Genomic DNA, 22,378 nt, shown 5'->3' with positions numbered 1-22,378 from the left:
TTAGCAGCAGATTTCCATTTGCAAATTACCATGAGTAAAAATATTTCATTGTTGTGAATATAGCTATAATATGGTGGGTGCTTTATCTGATATATGAGTGGGCTTGTTTGCATATAAAACAATGCCTTCAAAGATTTATCCAGTATACAGGAAATGGTGATCCCTTTTAGGGTTAGGCCTAGAATAGAAATAGTCAAAATTCTTTGTTCGTCACTCCTCCCCCCACAAAATTGTTGCCTAAGACTTAAGATAGTAAGTACCTAAATAAGATTATGTTTAAAGAATTTATGATTTAATTCTGTTTTTAGATGGTCAAACAAAATTCTTACTTTTACTCCTTTTCTCTTCAAACATTAGGTGTGACTACTCAAAGATGAAGGGAAAGAATTAATTATGTTACATGTTAAAGAAGTTTTGCATTATGATGTTATGAAATTTTTATATTTCTGTACTTGTTTTCACAAGAAGATCCCCAAAATAGTAATAGGTGCCTCCTAGAAGAAGAGTTAAGGATTATGAGACTGGACACTCTACAGAAAGCTCCATGACTCTCTTGGAGGGATCCATTCTTGCTAGTTTTATGGCTGAAATTTCCAGGTAAATACATAGGTCTTAATTGGAAAAAATGGTCTCAGTGTTCCACCTACCTTTGTATATCTATATACTGTTTGTGTTTCTGTTATGTAGAATGGGCTATTCAATTGCCTCTCAGGGATTCAGTGTCCCCTTCTGTAAAATTAGCTCCAAATCTATGCTTCTAATAAAATTATAATAAAACAGATATCTTATAGTGCTTAAAACTTGACAAACCATTTCTTTTATACTACTTCATTTGAACCCCAGTATACTCCCTGTGAAATAGGCACTAGAAATCATGATCTTAATTTTACAGATGAAAAAAGCAGCGCTCATAAACAGAAGAAGTAGGATTTCAGTCCTTGTCCAGGTGATTCAAAACACAAATCACATCTACTATGACATGGAATGTCAGAATAAAATGCATGCTAGGCTTGGAGGTAGAAAGATCAAGTATGAGTCCCAGTTTTATCACTGGCTATGTGACTTTGAGCAAATCAATTCAGTTTCTTAGTTTTATAAAATAGGAATAATAATAGTGTTACTGCCAACTTCAGTGGAGAAGAAAATAGCAGATCACTCCAATATCTTTGCCAAGAAAACCCCAAGGGGGGGGGTCACAAAGAGTCAGATCCAATGGAAAAGATCGAAAAACAGCAACTAACTTCAATGAGTTGTCATGAACAGCAATTGAGGCAAAGTTCTTTCCAGCTCCTATGATCCCATGTATGTAAGTTAATGGCCTTTATAACCATAAATTGCATAAATTCAAATTATAGCTATGTAAAAACCAACATTTCATACTTATATTCATTTTTTTGTATTTTTTTATTAAGACTTCTGTGTTAAAAGAAAAAAAAATCTCATGGTCTTTCCTTTCATGTATGTTAAGAATCACCCAATTATTTCTTATCTTTCTAATAAGAATTAATAGCATCTAAACAAAACATTAGTTAAGATCTAAGATCCTACAATAATAATATACATCCACCTAGTACTTTATGGTTTCCAAAGCAATTTCCTCACAGTTATACTATGAAACAGATAGTACATTTATTATTGTTCTTGAAACTGAGGCTAGAAGAAGTCAAGTGACTCTGTCAAAGAAAGAACATTAGTTATTGCTGGTGCTATCTCAATCCTAATGCCCTTCCTACTATAGTAATATGTCTTATTCTATATTAGAATGTATTAAAGTATGGTGTAGTGGTGTAGTAAGGTGTAGTCCTGAAGTCTCAAAGGGCCTGAATTCAATTCCTATCTTTGCCCTGAGCTAGTCATTTAATCTATAGATGAGTTTATTTATCTATAAAATAAAAGTATTTGTCTAGCTACCTGTAAAGTCCCTTCCAACTCTAACTATATGCTCTTCTGAAAAGGTCACCTGACTTGGCCTTTTATTATAAAAGGTTTAGGACTTAAAACTGAATTTCCATAGGCAGTTGTTTGTTGCTCAAAAAGAAATAATAGAACAAAGGAAGATGCTTTACTTTGTGAAGTTAAATAAAAACATCATAGCTTCAAAGAGTTTTAGGACTGAAAGTCAGTTTAAGTCTTCTTTAGTTCAACCCTTTCATTTTAGAGATGAGAAAAATGAGGTCCAGAGAAGCTAATTGAATTGCTCAAGGTTATACTTTGAGCTAGATAATAACCAAGTTGGACCCAACACCCAGATCTAATCGAGTCCAAGGTTTTGGTTTTGGTTTCTGTTTCTTAGTACACTGTGCCATGTTACAGAAAAGTCAATTTCAGAATGAGAATGTATAATAGAAATTCACTCTGTAGTTTCTGAAAATTTGCCATTCAACAGTCTCTTATGTTTGTCAAGACTACCATAACCTCTTCATATTTAAAAAAATACAAGCATTATTGAGATGCTGAAATAATGTATTTTCTCATGCTAGTCTAATCTTTTGAAACAAATTACCTTAGAACAAGAAATCTTGCCAAAGACTTTCAAAGCCAAAATAAGACTAAAGCAAAAAAAAAAAAAAAATTGCACATATTTGTATACACTTACATACACATAAATGTTACATTCCTTTTTGCCCCAGTCTGTTCATCACTATATTCTACAATATCAATAGATGCTTCATTTTCTGTGGGTAAAACATATATAAAAGGGACTTGTTTATTTAGGTTCCCATGAGGGCTAATGAAGGCAGCAATGGGCTACTGGATAGAATGTTGGGTCAAGATGTTTGGGGGTGGGGAGATTGTCTAGGAGAGGGGAAGCAGTCACAAAGAAGATCAAAGATAGACAGAAAAGCCCATATATACCAATTTATTTATATAAACACTTTTTGTAATAACAAAGGCCTGAAAACAAAATAGATGCTCAATAACTGCGGAATGACTAAAGAAATTGAATATGAATATAATGAGAACTAAGAATTGATAACTAAAGAACAGATCAGAGAACAATACTCAGAAGTATAGGAATTGTTGAAGAATGATGTAATTAGCACCAAGAAAACTGTATAAATAGATAGGAATGCATACATATGTGTGTACTTATGCATGTGTGTGCATATATAAATATAATATTTCTAACCATGTGAATAGAAAAAACAGAAAAATTAAACTGAATGATAAATGATTATATGACCAAGTTTGATCCAGGAGACAAGCTGTTAAATCATTTAATAAGTTAATCAAAAAAGTATTTATTAACCCCCTTCTATGTGACAGACAGCTAGATCCTGAAGATAAAAATGTAATGAAATAAATAATCTCTATTCTCAAGAGATTTTGCTTTTGATTGGGGGAGGGGGAACAATAAGAATGTGTATGTATATGTATATGCAAGGTGCTATACTGATTTTACTAACTAGGGAACCATTTCTTTGGACCTTGTTATCTTTGGTATGCCAGGTTATGAATTTACTGGATCAAAGCCTCCCTGAAAATTATTTGATTAGAAAAAAATAGCCCCATGTTATTAGAAGTTGATCAGTTACTAAAACATCAAGTTTCAATGAATTTGTTAGGGATTTTTCCATACTTTTGCCTTGAAAATATTAATGCTATGTCAAAGTGTCACAGAAAGAAGGGTGAACTAAGGTTTTGGGGATCATAAAAAAAATCCTGTGATCAGTTACTTGTTGATTTTTTGAGTCATTTTATGATTATCCTTGTCCATTGTTAGATGATTGTCTCTTTTCTTATTGTGGTTTCTGACATTTGAACATCCAAGGATAAATATAGCAATCAATTGCAATCCTTTATAGAAGCAAATAGCCATACATCTAGCAGTTTGGTGTTTTCTTCTATCGGTACTGACCAGTTCAACACACCCATTGATATCTCTAATAGCTGACTGTATTGTTTTAAATCTTACATGTGACCACTTAATAGACAAGTGAGAAAAAAATTAAGTTGTGAAATCTTGTATTATCAGATATGAAAATATGTTAATGAATATTTAGTCCAGCTCCCTCAATTGACAAGTAAGTTACAACCTAAAGAAATGGTGTAATGAGAGGAAATAAGATAGAATGGGAAAGACCACACTTAGTGTTTCCTAGTTTTATACTTTTGGACAAGTTTTAATTTCCTCCTCTGGAAGATTCCTTCCGACTCTAATATTTAGTGATTCTATGAATTGCTTGAGGACAATTAACTGACAGACTTGCAGTTTGGTCATCAAATGTTTATTAATCACTGTACATACAAAACATTGTGTTAAACACTGGGGATGAAAGGCAAAAATACAGTCCTACTCTCAAGTAGCTCATATTCTAATGAGGGAAGACAGGGTGAAAATAATTACATCCATGCAAGAAATGTACAATGTAAATCAGAGATTAGCCCAAAAGAAAGGAGGAAGGAAAACAAGGTTGTTAAAGGAAATGGAGCAGTGAGTGGTAAGAAGAAAAACATTCCAAAAAGGGGAGAGTGGCAAATGTAAAGGCAAGGATTTGGGAGATTCCTGAGTGAGGAATAGCAAATAAGTCAGTATAATTGGGTTATATAGTACATGGAAGAGAGGAAGAAGAATGCAAAGGTAGGAAAGGGCCAAATTCTAAAGAAATTGTGCTTTCTTTCTTTGAAAAGAGAGGAGATGATTTACATAATCATCAAGAGAGGACCTGAATTTCACCTTGTATAGTTATGTTGCCTTATGGAAGAGTCCCTCTTTAGAGATTGTTTTCTTTCATCTCTGTATTTCAAGGCCTGATATATTGTTTTATATGTAATAGCTGCCTAATAATTTAATATCTGTTGAAATGAATTAAATTGGCAAGCCTACAAGTCCTTCACACTGAATTCAGAAGCCTTTAACCTTATGGATCATGTACTATCCTCATTAGGAACCTCATTTCTCATGATGAATTAATGAATAGAAATATATTTATCAGCCATTTGTCTTTGTATAGAATATTGTGCTAAGCACTTGACATAGAAAGAAGTGAGATAGCTGTGACTCTCAAAGAACTCATACTTTAATTGAAGGTGACATATTATAGATAGGCATATTAACTATGTTTTCTATAAACACAAAGATAATAATATATCATTAATTTTCAAATAAATGAATATAAAATATCTATAGCTTTATAGATGATAAGAAATTAAATATATAGAATTTAATCTGCACAGATTTCATTACAAGCATTATAAGTCTGATCTTTTTCTTTTTAATTTAATTTTTTCCAGTTACATGCAAATGTAGTTTTCAACATTCATCCTTTTGGCAAGCTTTTGATTTTCACAGTTTTCTACCACCTACCCTCCCCTCCTCCTTCCCCTTGATGTTTTTCTTCAATCAATGCCTAGCATTAGCTATTGTACAATGTTACTTTACTCACAAGAAAGTGGTGAAGTCCTATTCTTCACTTATCACACCATGATTTGCTTATAGCCAATAAAATGACACACAGAAATGGATAACTTTGTTGAGGAAGGCACCTCTTTTACAGTAACTGGGTGATATAAATTTTAATGTGCTCTTAATTTTGTAATGTCTCTGTAAAATCTGATTGGTCCCTAGAGAATACAGCTGAAAGATGTAGCAGGGTAAGATCTAGAGAATACTTGATTTCAGTTGCTCTGCTTGACTTACCCATAGGATAAGTGGTGCTTCATTTCCTGCTACTGACAAGATGTTTCTAATTTGATGAGCTCATAGCAATTAAAAAAAACTTAAAGCAGTTTAAAATATACATATATATATATATATATATATATATATATATGTATGTATATAGGCTAAAATTGACTATTTCTTCTGGGTATAAAATCATCTTCTCCAAATGTTCCTTAGATTCAAAGGAGGACATTTTCATTTCCCAAGTAATAATTTTAGAATGATATTACCACCAATATTATCCAAATATTTGACTCTAAAGAAAAATATTTGAATGGAAAAATTCAGTTAAAGTTTTTCTCTATTTTGATATTGGTTCAAAAGGAAGTCTGGAATGTTATTTTATACCACTGTCTACTTTTAGACCAACAAAGCTAGAATTCCAGAGACTTTATATATCTACCAAAGAGTCAACTTGTAATTTGGTTAAACTATAAACAGGTAGATAAATTCTAGGACCCTAAATATGATCTGGCTTTCAAAAAAAATCATGTTTTCTATATGTATAGTTAAATGAGAGACATAGGCAAGCAACATTTTTCATTGATGTATGCTATTTAAAAGTTTAAAGAAATACTCTTTATTAGAACCATTATGCATAAAATTAACTAATTATTAATTACTAATTTAAATTATATAGTCTTTAAAGTTAGTCCTGTGTCCTAGTAGATATTTTTCTCATGATCCTCAACTATTATTAATCATTGCTAAACCCAGTGAGTTTTTTTAGAATTTAGAGCTAAAAGAGATTTACCAGAACTAATATTCTTTTAAAAAATATTTTACCAATGTCAAGGGTTTTTTACTGTTGTTTTGCATCATAGTCATGTCCTAATATATTCCTTCCCTGTCCTTTTAGTAGCATGGCAACACTTATAACCAAGATTTTAAAAGAGAAAAAATAAATTCAGGGCAACTAATCAAGCCATCAACCATGTTTAACAGTATATACAGCATTTCATCTTCTTCAGTCCCCACTTCTGTAATAAAACTTATCATTTTTTTTCAAGGAAATTGTTTTAATTGACTTGCCCAAGGTCACACAGCTAGGTAATTATTAAGTGACTAAGATCAGATTTGAACTCAGGTCCTCCTGACTCCAGGTGCTGGTGCTCTATTCACTATGCCACCTAGCTGCCCCAAGCTCATCAGTTTTACAGATGAAGAAGACAAGACAATTGGTTAGGTAACCTGTTCATAGGTGGTAATTATAGTTCTTGTGTAGTGGATTGATAGAACATTTGACTTAGAGTTAGGAAAGTCAAATTCTGCCTTATATACTTATTGTCTATAAGATCCTGAGCAAGTCCTTTAAACTCTCTGGCCTCAGTTTCTTCATCTATAAAAGGAAGGGTTTAAATTTTATAATCTTTAAAATCTCTCCAAGCTTTTAACCAGGAATGTAATAATGCCATCTTCTTCCTACTAGATCGAGGTATAAGAACAGCTTGGTGGGACAGTGGCTAGAGGGATGGACCTGGAGTCAAGGAGACCTGAGTTCAACTCCATTCTCAGATACTTCCTCTCTGTGTGATCCTGGTAAATCACTTAATCTCTCTCTCTCTCTCTCTCTCTCTCTCTCTCTCTCTCTCTCTCTCTCTCTCTCTCTCTCTGACCCAGTTTACTCAACTGTAAAATTGGGATCTTTAAAGTATCTACCTCAAAGAGTTGTTGAGAGAATCAAATGAGATAATACTTAAAAATACTTAGTCTACTGCCTAGCACATAGCAGGGACTTAATGTTTGTTCCTCCTCCCCCTTTCCCCTAAAACCCGTAGTACAGGGATATTTTCCTTAATTCCTTATTCAAGTCAATTTAACAAACATTTATTGAACATTTACTATGCATCAAGAAACCTAGTTGGATAATGGAGTTAAAAGACAAATATGAGTTTGTCTTTACCTTCAAGTATCTTACATTCTATTGTGGGTTATAGCACAAATATAGAGATGTAACTAAAACATATTTTAGGAGGAGAGAGTATTAACAACTCAATAACTCAGGAAAGACTTCAAAGAAAAGCTGCTTTATGATTTGATATTTGAAGTTAGATGGGGGTTATGAGCAGTAGGGATCAAATTAGAATTAATTTTAGGCATGATGGATAGCCTGTTTGAGTTTAGAAAATAAGCATTAATCCAGGTGTCTTCAAAGAAGTAACAGGAAAAAAACTAGAAAGATATGTTGACAGTTGTATGATGTCAGAATGTAGATTGAATGTAAAATTAGGGAATTTGCAATTATTTCTAAATTTGACAGATAGCCATTAAAAGTTTTTGACAAGAGGATTAAAATGGTCAGAAACAGTTCACCTTAGAGAGATTATTTAGCTGAATGCAGGTCAAATTGTTAAGGGGAATGCTTGGAAGAAGGAAGGCTGATCTTTGACTCTATTCATTTTAAGTAGTCTTCTAGATTTAGTCCGTGACTTTGTTGCATATGATAGAGAATGCCTATGAAAATCACATTTTGAGGACAATAAGATAATGTATGTAAATTATTTTATAAGTCTTAAAGCATCATATAAAATCAACCATTATCATCATTGTCATCATCAATCAGTCATGCTGGCTGGATAATAAGACCCGCTTGAATCTGCCCTTTAGAAATAATAGAAGAATTTTAGGTTCTGTAAGAATACTTTTGGCTCCACTGATCTATGATTGCTTTAAACTCTGCTAAGTTTGTAACACCCTATTTCTCCATAAAAACCTATCATTTACTTTTTCTATTCAGAACTCTTCCCTTTTTCTATTTGGACTTTTTCCAGTTCTCAGACATCCAAGATTCATTCTTAATGAGTCCTCATTCCAGTGCCATCCCCTTAGCATCATTGCACAGAAAAAAAATCAGACATTATCAAACTAGAAAATATGTCTAGCTGTGCCATTTACAATCCACATGATCTTGGCTAGTCAATTTGGCTCTTTGAGTTTCAGGTCTAGAATCCCTTTCAATCCTAGAATTCTGATGTTTTGATTGCAGTACATTGTAGACTGCCTAAGGACAGAAACAGGCATATAGTTTAATCTGCTATCTGTGTAAATATATGTCTTGCAGAAAAAAAAGGCATTGCAGGAAAAAAAAGTTTTAAATTGTTGCAAAGAAACTTCCATTGGATGGGATGGAAGAAAACTTCCACCCTTCTGCCCTAGCAATTTTTCCAGATGTTTCTTTACATAATTTTTTGCTCTTTTCTATTATCATCCTCCTCCTTCATTCCTCCAGTGCCATTAACCTTGCTGGTCCCTTTGGTTATGATATGAATTTTAGGATGAATTAATGATGCTTTGCCATACCATCATTGATAGAGTTACTAGAAAGTTCTTGGCCAATGGAAGAAATTGGGCAATAAGCTACCTTGGCCAAAAAATACTCAAAGATCAAATTGAATTCAATGAACATTAATTAAGACTCTAATATAAGCAAAAGACTCTGTTCTTTATTAGGAATATGAAAACAAGAATGAAAGAGGTCATATCCATAAGCAATTTACATTCTAAAATGGGAGAGTTGGACTGGGGATGCAGTGTTTATAAAAAATAGGTAAATATTATGTAAGTTATATGTGGAAAAGTATTAACAACTAGTATGGAGAGGAGAATTAATAAAGTCTTGACATGAGAAGACAAAATTTTTGTGAGGCAGGGATAAATAGGAAGTATGTTCTAGGCACTGAAAATAGAAGGGAGGGAAATTCATGGAGGGGACAAATGGAGTGCCAGATGATTAATAGTAGCCCTGTTTAGTTTCAATGGAAAGCTCATAAATTTGTGAACATGGATGAAAGTCAACTTGTTAAAGTCTTTAAATGCAGGTTGAGAAATCTGCATTCTTATCCTATGGAATAATATACCACTGAAGGTTTTAGAGAATATGGAGAGCAAACTCAGATATGTATCTTATATAAAAAAGTTCAAGAAAAACTAATGAGGTCTCGATAAGTTGCTGGTGGAAGTAGGATGGGTCACAGACTTTCAGAATTCCATAGGCTGCTCAAGCACTGTTATTTGGCTAGAAAAGCCTTTATAATTCTTATGCTAGTAATGCATAGATTAGAGGAACTACTTCAGCAGAGGTTCCTTGAAATAGAGTTTAATTCCTTTTCTATTTGGAAAAGTAAAGCCTAGGGAGATATCTCCTCAATCAAAGATGTGATCAGTTCTAAGATCCATTTCTGATCATAAGTTAGATCAATTGAATTGAGAGTCTAGTGGAAGAGGATAATGTAATTTCAGTGAAGTAACAGTATACTAGAATCAAACAGAGCAGAGTTCAAAAGAGAATCAACAGAATTCTAGGCAGGACAGTGTGAAAACAGTGAAAAAATATACTGGCTATAGAGGCGAACGGTCCAGAACCAAATCCTACTTCTGAAGCTTTTGATGCTTGCAGCCTAGGCTCATCAAATGTAAGTTTGCATTAAAGAAGTGGAAAAGAAAGCATATTCTTCACACTTGACAGATTATGATTCCTACTGTTTCCCTTAGACACTGAAGGTCTATGTATGTCCTAGGGGGAAAAATAGAACTATTATTTGACTCTTTAAGCACATTGCTTTTCATATAATCTATTGTCAGTCCTATCAATGGCAAATTTCCTATATATTTGCTGTATGGGTGCAAGAAAGAGGGTATCCTGCAATTTCATTATCCTTTTGACAGCAACATTGGCCTGATCTTGGTCATTTCCATCTTTTTCCAGTCTAAAAGGTGAGAAACCCAGGATCTCTGGGATTTCCTTAATGAGAAAACAGATCTAAAGAGAGTGAAAGGCTAAATGCACACATCGTTCTCTTTCTCAATCCAAAACCAATACAGCCTTACTACTGTGACAAAGATTACTAATTTTTTTCCTTACCTCAGAAAACTTAGCTTTCTTTAAAGTACACAGGTAGGAACATTTCCTGTATGAAGACTATCCTGTATGACCTACCCCCCATACCCACAGTCAAATTGCTAGTAATATCCTTCTGAAATTACTTTGAATTTACATTATATAGATATGTGAATATATGATTATTTTAATTTATTTACTAAAAGCACTTATTTTATTAAAAGTATTCAAGTATATAATTATCAATTATATGTAGTTACAAATAATGAATAGTAATGATTGAAGTAAATTTTTTTAGATATCTTGTTAGACAAGAGAAGTAATATTAATTTGGATGACATCCCAATTAGTTCAGTGACCTTGATCTAGACTATCCAGATGGCATGCACTTCTCTTGAGCATCTAAGGCATCAGCAATCCATAATACTAAAGGAGTACTAGTGTAAGAGGGCAGCTAGGTGTGAAGTGGCTAGAGTGCCCAGCCTGGAATCAAGACGACTCATCTTTTGGAGTTTAATTCTGACCTGAGACACTTACTAGATATATGACTCAAGCAAATCATGTAAGTTAGTTTGAGTTGTAAAGGAAATGGCAAACCACTCCAGTATCTTTGCCAAGAAAACTCCAAATGGGGGTGAAAGAATCAGACACACTTAAACAATAACAACTAATATGAGAGAATCAAGATAAAGTTCCTGGACACCTAGTAAGTGTCATAAAATTAGTCATAAAATTAGATCCATGGAAGGTAAGATAGTTGAGGTCTTCCTTCAATTGGAAATAACTGTCACAAAGACCTCCACCTATTTCTAGGATTCACAAAAGAATCTAATCCTTCTGTTCCTCTCTCCAAATATTATGCTCAGTTGTAGAGACTAATAATTGAAGATTTTATGTCAATTCCCGTCTGGATTTATCTGTATTCATATTAAGCATTTATAATTGAGATAAACACACCCAATAAACCCACTTTATAGATGACTGAGTCCGCCATCTGCTATGTCTTGGAAATTCTTATTAATTTTACCTGGAAATAATTTCCTGAAAGCAAAATTGCAGCAGATGGGAAAAAGAACTTCTAGTGTTCAAGTCTACTTTTGAGATTTAGAAGCACCAACTTCAAAGAGATCCAACACCAAGTCATAAAATTCATGTTTACTTCAAGCGTGATCACATTTACCAATAGGTAAATGAAGTAGGCATATTTCAACAAAGCTGATTTTAAAATTTCTTATATTCTCAGGTATAGAAACATATAATTTCATTCATTCATCATTTAAAAAGCATTTTTCAGTGCCACAACATGCTAAGTCCTAGGCTCTGACATAAAAAAATAAAACTCAAGAAACATGTCAATATGGAGGTAAGAAAATATACACAGAGCAATAAATGAATAGATTAAAAAATTATTTCTGGAAAGAAAGGAACTAATTACTAAGAGGTCAGGATAGCTTCCTTTCAGGAGGTGGAATTAAACTGACTTTTAAATAAAACTAAAGATTCTATGAAGCAGTGGAGGGGTTGGAATGTGAGGTGATGTGCAGAGGCACCCAGTTAGAGAATGGATTACTTCCTATGGGAGGCAACAGATAAGACCAATTTGATTGGATCATAGAATACTTGAAGAAGAGTGATGTGTAAAATTCCTAGAAACAAAGACCAGAGTAAGATTACAAAAAGCTTTAAAAGTGTAGAATTTTTATTTTACATTAAAGTTAAATGGAAGCCACCTGAGCAGTCAGAAGAGTAGCATAATCAGACCTGTACTTTAGGAAGACCAAATAAACAGCTTTATGTGGTATGAATTATGAAGAAAAGACACTAAGAGCAAGGAGACAAGTCAAAAAGCTATTGTGATGAGGATCTGGACTAGAGAAGTGACTGTGCCAAGGAGCTAAGAAGATAGGTTTGAGATCTATGATGAAGGGAGAATTAGCAAGTCTTGAAAACTGATTGGATTTGAGAAGTAAAATGAGGAAAGAAGAATGATTCTTAGGTTGCAAACATTGGATGACTAGAAATTTGATGTATCTCTCAATAGAAAGGAGGAAATTCGGAAGAAGCACAGTTTGAAGACAAAAACATTGAATTCTGTTTTGAGCATGTTAAACAGCAGGTTAGAAAATGACCAGAGAGATGACTTTTCAAGGTCTGGTCCTGAGAGTAGAGTGGCTGCAGGTGGCAAGATAGAAAATATCCAGATTTTTTTTTAAAAAGGTATTTCTGGTCTTTAATTTCTTTTTTTTTTTTGCAAGGCAAATGGGGTTAAGTGGCTTGCCCAAGGCCACACAGCTAAGTAATTATTAAGTGTCTGAGGCTGGATTTAAACTCAGGTACTCCTGACTCCAGGGCCAGTGCTCTATCCACTGCACCACCTACCTGTCCCCTGGTCTTTAATTTCTGAGGAACAACAATTTTAACCAAAAATTTATTTGTGAAAATAAGTGCTATTTATTTTAGTTCAAATTTAAGCCTAATTCACCTCTTTTTCAGGGCAGAGGAAAAAGGTAAAGGATAAAATTAAAGACTATATAAGTGGGTAAACAATTTAACTTCACTGAACCTCAGGTTCTTCATTTGTAAAATGGGATGGTAATATCTGCCTTAACTATGTCACAGGCAGAAAAGGAAGGTAGGTGACTAAATAGAAAGAGTTCTGGGCCTGGAGTCAGGAATATCTGAGTTCAAATCTTACCTTAATACTTACTAGTTCTATGACCCTGGCTAAGTCACTTAGCCTCTGTTTGCCTTAATGCACTGAAGAGAGAAAAAGTAAATCAATCTAGTACCTTTCCCAAGAAAATTTCATCTGGGGGCACAAAGAATAAAGGTTTGACCTACCTCAAAAGACTGTTATGGGTTTTCAAAGCAATGATTTTTGTAAATAGTTTTGTAAAATTTAAAGGGCTTCCCAGACTTTCCCAAAAATTTTTAGTGAAATTTTAAGCTACTAGAGTTTAAAACTGTGCTAGTATATAATATAAATATTTTAATATTAAGAGCACATATTTATACCAGGTTATCTTACTTACTATTATTATCTTTAAGCCATTGATGTTCAAAACTTCAGTAAGACTTTTGGATCTATTGAATGTACATGACTATTCTTAATGTTAGCAATTTCTTCATCTGTAAAATGAAAGGATTTGATCAGAAAACTTTTCAATTCCAAGGCTACATGGATAATTTATGATTCTGATTTACTCATTGGAACCCCAAAAACTTAAATAAGTTAATGTACCTTCCCACAGTTCTTACCTCCCTCAGTATAAGAAAGTTCAACCAAGACATTGTCTATGTTTCTTGTTAGGGAGGAACTATATAAAAGCAAAGTACCACTCTTGATCACCCTATCTGCCCCTCCACTATCACCACATCATCATCACATAACATTAGAAACATGCATCAAATATGTGACATGGAAAAATCATCATTCTCTGCACTCTCCTCTATGACACCACTAAGCTTGATTTGACTGAGAGACCTGGCAGAGGATTTGCATGAATGTTACCTTATGTTTGATCTATGGCAGACCATTCCTGGGGAAAATATTGTTTGGCAAACCCATTGTGCAACAATCTTTCAGATTAATTATTCTGACCTTGGTCTGCAAGCATAAACAGAAATGTATTTCAGATAATGTTGGATTCAGTCATAATTATATTCTGTGCACATTCAGGTGAAGAGAAGTGAAGGAGCATCTGTGTTTGCCAGCAGGAACAGGAAACCTTGAACCAAAAACAAATACATAAATCTCATCTACGGTATAAGGATAGCTATTAGATGAACAGTGACCAAGTTACTGGGAGATGTAGTGCTGCAAATCTTTCCCTCAACCAAATCTCCAGCATCCAGAAGATAACATTAATAATAAATTACCATAATCTTGAACCTATAACATGAATCTTCTGAACTGGCATGCAAACTTTTGTTTGATTACATCTATTACATACTGCATATGATAAATATCTTTTAAGGTATCTCAAATTTTTCTGCAATGTTGGTAACATGGAAAGAGAAAAGCCTTCATGCCAGATCTGATACTAAATTCATTGGAACTGCACCTAATTGGGTAATATTCAAAATGATGCAGAAATATGATCATTTAAACTGAGAGAGACAGAGAGACAGAGACAAGAGAACAGAGAGGAGATAAAGAGAGAGAGATGGATTTCTGGTCTAGGGCAGATTATGCTTTTATTAGACATTGGATTAGGCTCCTGCTTTTTATTTGTTATTTGTGAGGAAAATCCTGGAAACCTTTGGTAATAAACTTACAGTAATAAGTTCATAGAACTTGAGAACCAAAAGGGACAAGATGGGCTAGTATTTGAATCTAAATCTCCTTATGACCAATCGATGTTCTTTTATATTTTTTGCATAAGCTGTTCTGTACTGTCCTATTCAAATGTGTTTGAGAATATGCAAAAAAATCTTAAAAAAAAGAATAATCTCTTGAGAAACAGGTTTTTTTTCAGCCAAAATTCAAGCAACAAATATCCTGAAATTTAAAGACCTGGTTAAAATATCATCTTTATTATTGTATAAAACTAAAGTCTCCATGGAGATCTATCAGATACAAAGGGGAATGAAGGGACCAGACAATTGTAGTTGCTAAGGTAATCTTTTTGTGACTAGCAGAAAAACAATGATTTAATTTTTTTTGAAAAAATAAAAAACTTTGTCACTCTACTTTGAGGTTTTTTTCCCCTTTCTAGTTAATAATTTCTCCTCTTAATGCAAATTAAAGCATCTCTGAGGTACCACCTCACACCTCTCAGACTGGCCAATATGACCATAAAGGACAATGATCAATGTTGGAAGGGATGTGGGAAATCTGTGACACTAATACATTAGTGAGCTGTGAGCTGATCTAACCTTTCTGGAAAGCAATTTGAAATTATGCCCAAAGGGCAACAAAAATGTGCATACCGTTTGATCCAGCAATGCCACTACTGGATCTATACCCTTAAAGAGACTATGAAAAAGGGTAAAAGCATCATTTGTACAAATATATTCATAGCAGCTCTGTTTGTGGTGGCAAAGAATTGGAAATTAAGTGAATGTCCTTCAGTTGGGGAATGGCTTAGCAAACTGTGGTATATCTATATGATGGAACATTATTGTTCCATTAGAAACCAAGAAGGATGAGAATTCAGGGAAGCCTAGAAGGACTTGCATGAACTGATGCTGAGTGAGATGAGCAGAACCAGAAGAATACTGTATACCTTAACAGCAACATGGGGATGATGATCAACCTTAATGGAGTTGCTCATTCCATCAATGCAACAATCAGACACAATTTGGGGATTTCTGTGATGGAGAATACCATCTATATCCATAGTAAGAATTGTGGAGTTTGAACAAAGACTAAAGACTATTGCCTTTAATTTAAAAAAACTATTATCTTATTATGTACTTTTGATGTCTCATATTTTATTTTTCTTCCTTAAGGATATGATTTCTCTCTAATCACATTCAACTTAGATCAATGTATACCATGGAAACAACATAAAGACTAACAGACTGCCTTCTGTGGGGAGTGTGGGGAGGGAAGCAAAATTGTAAAATTAGCAATAAATCTTTCTTTAAAAAAGAATTTCTCCTCTTAACTTTAATTGACTTATCTGGGCAAATACTTTTTAAAAATGTTTTTGCAATCCAAATTCATTATATTCTGTGGTCTTTTCTATCCCTCCTTTGGTCATGAATTCTTATTTTATCCAAATATCTAAAAAATAATTTCTTCTTTGTTCCTCTGATTTTTTTAAAAATGTTGTAGCCTTTTATTTCTAGGTCAAATGTCCTTTGGGAGCTTATCTTGCTATATGATATGAGGTATTGTCAAATCTCAATTTCTGCCAGACAATTATCCCTTTTCCCCCAGAATGTTTTGTCTAAAGTGAGTTCTTATTCCAGTGATAACTTGAATGTTTTAATTTATCAGAATTTTGCTTCAATTTGGCATTGCATACCTGATCTGTTTCACTAATTCTCTTTATTTTTTAACCATATCAAAGCATCCAAATAATTGTTGCTTTGTAGTATAGTTTGAGATCTTCTAATGCTAGGCCTTCTTTCTTCTCTCTTCTTTTATTTGACTATTCTGAAAATTACTTTTTCTTTCTACCTTGGCAACAAAAGGACAAAGTAAAAGAAACTTGAAGGGATAATTTGAGCCCAAGTTGAAGAATGGAAGAAGGCATATCAAATGATGAACCAAGTTTTCCCTTGTTGGCACTTAGCTATTTACTTAGAGCAAGGACCAGGAGTCATGTTAATACCCTTTTCAAAGGAAGGTATGTAAGGAGGATTAGGACTGGGGCATAAAGATAGGAATGTAGGACGAATATGGGACAAATGTTGCTAACTTCATTTTATGCTTCTCTCCCAAGTATTTGCCAGAGGCTTATTAAACTATAGAGTAATTTGTGTGGTCCTGAATCAAGCTACCAGGAACAAGATGATATGTGAAAATCTGATTTGCCCCAATCTAAATATTAGTGTAGTCTGAGGAACTTCCAATTGATAGAGAGCTAGAGAGGTTGTAAAAATAAAAGATCTTGACATGATGATCCCTCATGTATGCTGACTAAATTTGACTGTGAACCTGACTAACAAAAGAGTTGAAAAGGATGGAGATCAAGAAAGAAAAGATCATAAAGGAGGTAAGACATCTGGAAGTGAATTTGATTCATAAAAGACATTGTCAGGTTCCCTCTCCTACTGGTAGATGGGAAATCTATGAGAGATGATGGCCTTTTATATATGGGAGGGATTTTTTCTTGTTAATTTATTGAGGTTTTTGTCCTCATTAATCACTATGCTTTTTAATGTATGGCCCTTGCTCTTTTGGAAAAAGAATGCAATATAAGTGGAGCTGTATCCTCATTTGCATAATTATCATTACCCAAAATATCCCACACTGAACTTGGAGTCACAAGGGCCTCGGAAACTGCATATTATTGATGCCATAGTCACAGAGACTGGTAATTGTTTTATAAATATCCTGAAATTTGGTGACTGAAGCAGGATTTTCAAGGCCAAAGTTCATTTCAAAGCAGGAAAAGCAGAAAGGAATGGCAAGCAGAATTGAGAACAAGGGGAATACTCCCCAGAGTCACTGAAAGTTTCAATGCATATCAAACTAGAAAACAATTTAAAGGTCTTCTTGATCAAGCCCTCATTTTACAGATAGGAAACAGAGACTAAGAAAGGGAAAATGAATTTACCAAGGTCACATAGTTAGTCAAGATTCAAGACTCCAGGTACTAGATTATGAGTTCAAGGTTTTTCTAATTAGTTGTGTTGAAGATTTAGGCTTTTCTTAATGACAAAAGTGGGGCATTAAATAGAATTCTGAGTCTGAATTCAAGGTTCATTTTCCTGAGTTTAAATCTGGCCTCAGATACTTAATATCTATATGACCCTAAGCAAGTAACTTAATCCTGCATGTCTCCGTTTCCTTATTTATAAAATGAGCTAGAGAAGGAAATGGCAAACCATTCCAATATCTTCATCAAGAAAATTCCAAATGGGATCACATAGTCCTAACAACAACAATAACAGAAGGAAAAGTCAATGTGTAAGTAGTGAATTTCAGCTGAGTTATAGAAAATACCATATTTCTCATAGATTTTTTAAAAATTGTTCCATATTTTTATCTTTTTGCTTGAGTCCATCAAATGTAGATGTAGAGTATAATTGAATACTTGTGCTTTTTTTTTTGGTTCTGACTTATGATTCCACTAGTATTGAAAATTTACCCAGTGAAGAAAATCCTTCAACCGATGAATATAAGGAAAGGAAGTAATAAGTATTGTTAGTACCTTTCAATATGCCAGGGACTAGGTTTTTACAAATATTATTTCATTTGATCTTCATAACAACCCTTCAAAGTAAATGTTGTTTTATGGTTGAGGAAACTGAGGTAAACCCAGAGTCACAGTCTCAAGACCAAATTTTAATTCACTTTTCCCTGTCCACAGACAAAGAGTTCTGTCCTCTCTACTACCCAGTCACCTCGATAACAGCAACTCTTCTGAAACTTATCCTCTTAGAGAGTTGCTTTGAAGGGCACTGAAAGGTCAGATAGTCAAAATATATTGAATATACCATACAGATCACTGACCTCAGTATGAGTCCTCCATACTCAAGGAATCTATGATTGAAAAAATAATTTAAATGCCCTTTGGAAGCCTAAAATTTATGAGGATAGAAATGTCTGTATATAGGTATTTCATCCTTCACCAAATTATTCATGAGTATCAAAGATGATAATATCAGAAGGGACTGGATCTGGGGTTTCATTGAGATAGGAATTCTCAGTTGAAGACAATGCTTCTACGAAATATATTGGTACCTGCTCCATTACTTTATAGCTTTGGAGAATTGTCTAAAGCAAAGAGATGATTCTTGCCTTGCCCAGGGTTACCTGAGCACTTTGTTTCAGTAGAAGGACTTGAATCTCTCTTCCTGGCTTTAGTCTGTTTTCTATTCACTATCCTTCACTGCCTCTTAGTATAGCAGCTCAAATGTATTTATAATAGTAGTGCTCTATAGTTAGCAAAGTTACCCTCATTATCTCATTAATCCATGGAAAAATCTTTTCAAAGACATCCTGGTCCAAGGAACTTTGCATTGAGACTTTAAACATAGCCTGGAACTTATGTTTTCTTTTAAGATTATCTACACTGTCTCTTCCTTCTTTAATTAACCTTTGAATTATGGAAATATTTTAAAGATGTAACTGGCTTTGATCAATAAATCAATAGATCCTTGGAGTACATTACATTTTTCTGTAGCCCAACTTGTCCCTATCAATCACTTACTTTGCCTTGAAAGGGAAAGAGGTCATGCCAGAAATAAAAGCATCATTGGGGGAAAATATTAGAATCATAAGCAGTTCTGCATCACTGGAGAAAGTATTGAAATAAACAGACTGCCTAGGGAAGAGTGTTGCTGAGCCATTCAGAACAACTTTTACCTAAACAAAATAATTACAGTGACTGTAAATATGTTTGCTTTAATAGTGGACTCTATACCTATAATTAGGAGCACTCCATTTACTTGATACACCTCTGAATACAAAGAGCAATAAAAGGACTTTGGAATATTGGACTGTAGAGGAGGATTCTGATTGGCTTCCAAGAAATGTTACACCCACGACAGCAATCTCAGTGACAGAGAAACCATTAAGCTCATGCCATTCCATGAAATATACACTCCCCAAATGTGAAGTTGTTTCCCAAGCATACCCATTGCTCCTGTTGTTTTGCCTTTTTTAGACTTGGTCTAATTGTTTTTACTACTTGTTCAAACCCTGGGTGCCAGGGAAGACCAAAAACACAACAAGAGAGGCTTTCTAATATTTTTATTTAATGGTACAAAAAGAAGGAGGAATAAGATTGGACACTTTTATCTTCTTCATGAATATAACCAGAAGAAATAGTGTCACCCATGGATATGGAGTATGATGAAACTGAAGAAATTATCTCAGGAAAGGCAGTCCTATAAATATTTGGACAAAATTCTATAGACTTAAAACTAAAAGAAATTGACTCAAAGTTCAGAAGAAGTTTCTTTGGTAAAGTTTTCCATCTAATAAAAAAAGACTATGTAAGAACCAGTCAAAATATTGTAAGCCTAGAATGGGTTTTCTATTCATTCTTTCAGTCAATGAGTCAACAAAAATGTAAGAAATGTCTATTCAGGTTCATGAGCTGCACTAGACATTTGGAGGATAAACAAAGATCAAATAATAATGACTCTCCCTCAAGGATTTTACTCTGTCCAGATCAGACCATGCTTCACATTTCACCTCAACATATAAGCTGAACATCTTCTTACTACCTGCCTTGCTTGTATCAGGAATATATTGCCACCCTCCCCTCTATTTATTACTTCAAGGAGCAATAATTAATTCAGCTCTACCATTGCTTCTGGAAAGACTGATTATACAGATGGACTTGTCTGTATTATATCATCTCTGTGACTTCCCAGACCAAATATCCTTCCCTAAACACTACTTCCCCATATGCCATTCCTATATGTCTGTCTATGCCATAGCCTATATGTTTTTTTTTCTTTCTATTAAACTGTAAATTTCTTAAATTTCAAAACTGGATCCTCAGAACTTAGCATCAATGGTAAATGATTGAAATGCTTTTCTTTTCTCCCTCTCTTCCTTCCCTTCCTCCCTCCCTCCCTTCCTTCCTTCCTTCCTTCCTTCCTTCCTTCCTTCCTTCCTTTCTTCCTTCCTCCCTCCCTTTCTTCCTTCCTCCCTCCCTTTCTTCCCTTTTTCTTTCTTTCTTTCTAAATAGGGGCAGCCTCAAAAAATGACATCAGATATGGGAAAGAATTAAAGTTGGAATGTATAATAAATTCAAACTGCCCATGAGAAACTATATATTTATCTGAATCATCTGTTCAGTTAAATAAGAACTTTTGCCACACACACACACACACACACACACACACACACACACCCAACCATCTGTAAGGGAAATTGCCACTAAAATCAAATGCATGATTTTTTTTTAAAGAAAATGTTTATTAGTTTCAAATTCTTAAGACCTCTGAATTTTTGTGGTAATCTCCTACCCATTTGCATAGTACTTTGTAGTACCTCATCAAATTGCTATCCTTTGTATAGATTAGACAGTGAAGCATAGCAAATGGAGAAGTTGCTCCTTGATTTGGCATCTTGTATTTTCTAATAAACAGTAGCAATAGATCCTAAAATGTTTTTTCTTTCTTATGCTTGTTTTTCTTTTTCCATGAACTCAAGGGTGAAGGAAAAAAAATTCTGCTTTTCACTAGGCTGTTTCCTCTCAATTGAAGTATAAGTCATTCAGTCATACTCAGCCTAGTGCTTCTATTCTAGCCTATCCATCATGGAAGATGTCTCTATCAAAAAGGTTTAATACAAGGCTCTTCAACAGACCCAAAGTGATCAAAGTGATCAATCCTGGATACATATCTGATAGATCTCCAAGACAGTTACTACTGACTCCTCTCCACTCTAGACCTCCCACACTTTGTGAACAACTTGAATTGTTTGTAGCTCTCCCTTCCCTCACATCTAAAGTTCTGTCATCTTAAGGCATTAACAAATCAGAATTAGCTCCTCCCAAGGCAAAAAGGTTAGGGATCTTTATACTACTTGATGGATCCCAGCAAACTCAATTTTCCTTCTGCCACTTTCCTTGTATGGTCATTCACCTCCAAAGACTGAGGTCCTTTACCACTTTAAAAAGCAAAACCCAACTTGGGCCATATTGCTCCTGACATGTATTTACATCTGAAACTTCCCCTTTTATCCTCAATATCATCATTGGCTGCACACACCATGTTCTGTGTCTCCTCTGGCTATGTTGTAATAGGTAGTGACAGGTAAGGACAGTTTGGAAAGTACTGATTTAATCCATGCTCTTCACTTCTAGGTAGGATCCAGGTAGTGACAAACCTAAATCATCCTAGACCTACAAAAACCTAAAACCCATCAGTAGGCAACTCCATTACTTCTCTGAGTAGAGTTCCAAGGTTTTATTAGCTATCATGAAATAATTTCTTCTATAAATTAAGGAAAAGCTCTCCTGCCTAAGTACCTCCTACCAAAAGAACAGGTTGGATAATTTTGGACACTGTAAAATCCTTGAATAAACACTGCTTCAAGTTTCCAGGTTAAAAGCAATAAAACAAAGCATACCAATTTTCAAACAAAATAATTTTATTCATGACCTTGACTCACCCTATAAATAACATTGTACTGAGTCTGGCAGTTTAAAGGTACCCTTAGAAAGGGAGGCAATAAAATAATTTCTTAACCAGAAAATCCTCACACATCTTGATAAAAATGACCTAAGCAACAAAGC

This window comes from Macrotis lagotis, chromosome 1 (genome assembly GCF_037893015.1).
Source record: "Macrotis lagotis isolate mMagLag1 chromosome 1, bilby.v1.9.chrom.fasta, whole genome shotgun sequence".
NCBI lineage: Eukaryota > Metazoa > Chordata > Mammalia > Peramelemorphia > Peramelidae > Macrotis > Macrotis lagotis.
The sequence above is the reverse complement of the archived record's forward strand: the minus strand, read 5'-3'. Positions refer to the sequence as shown.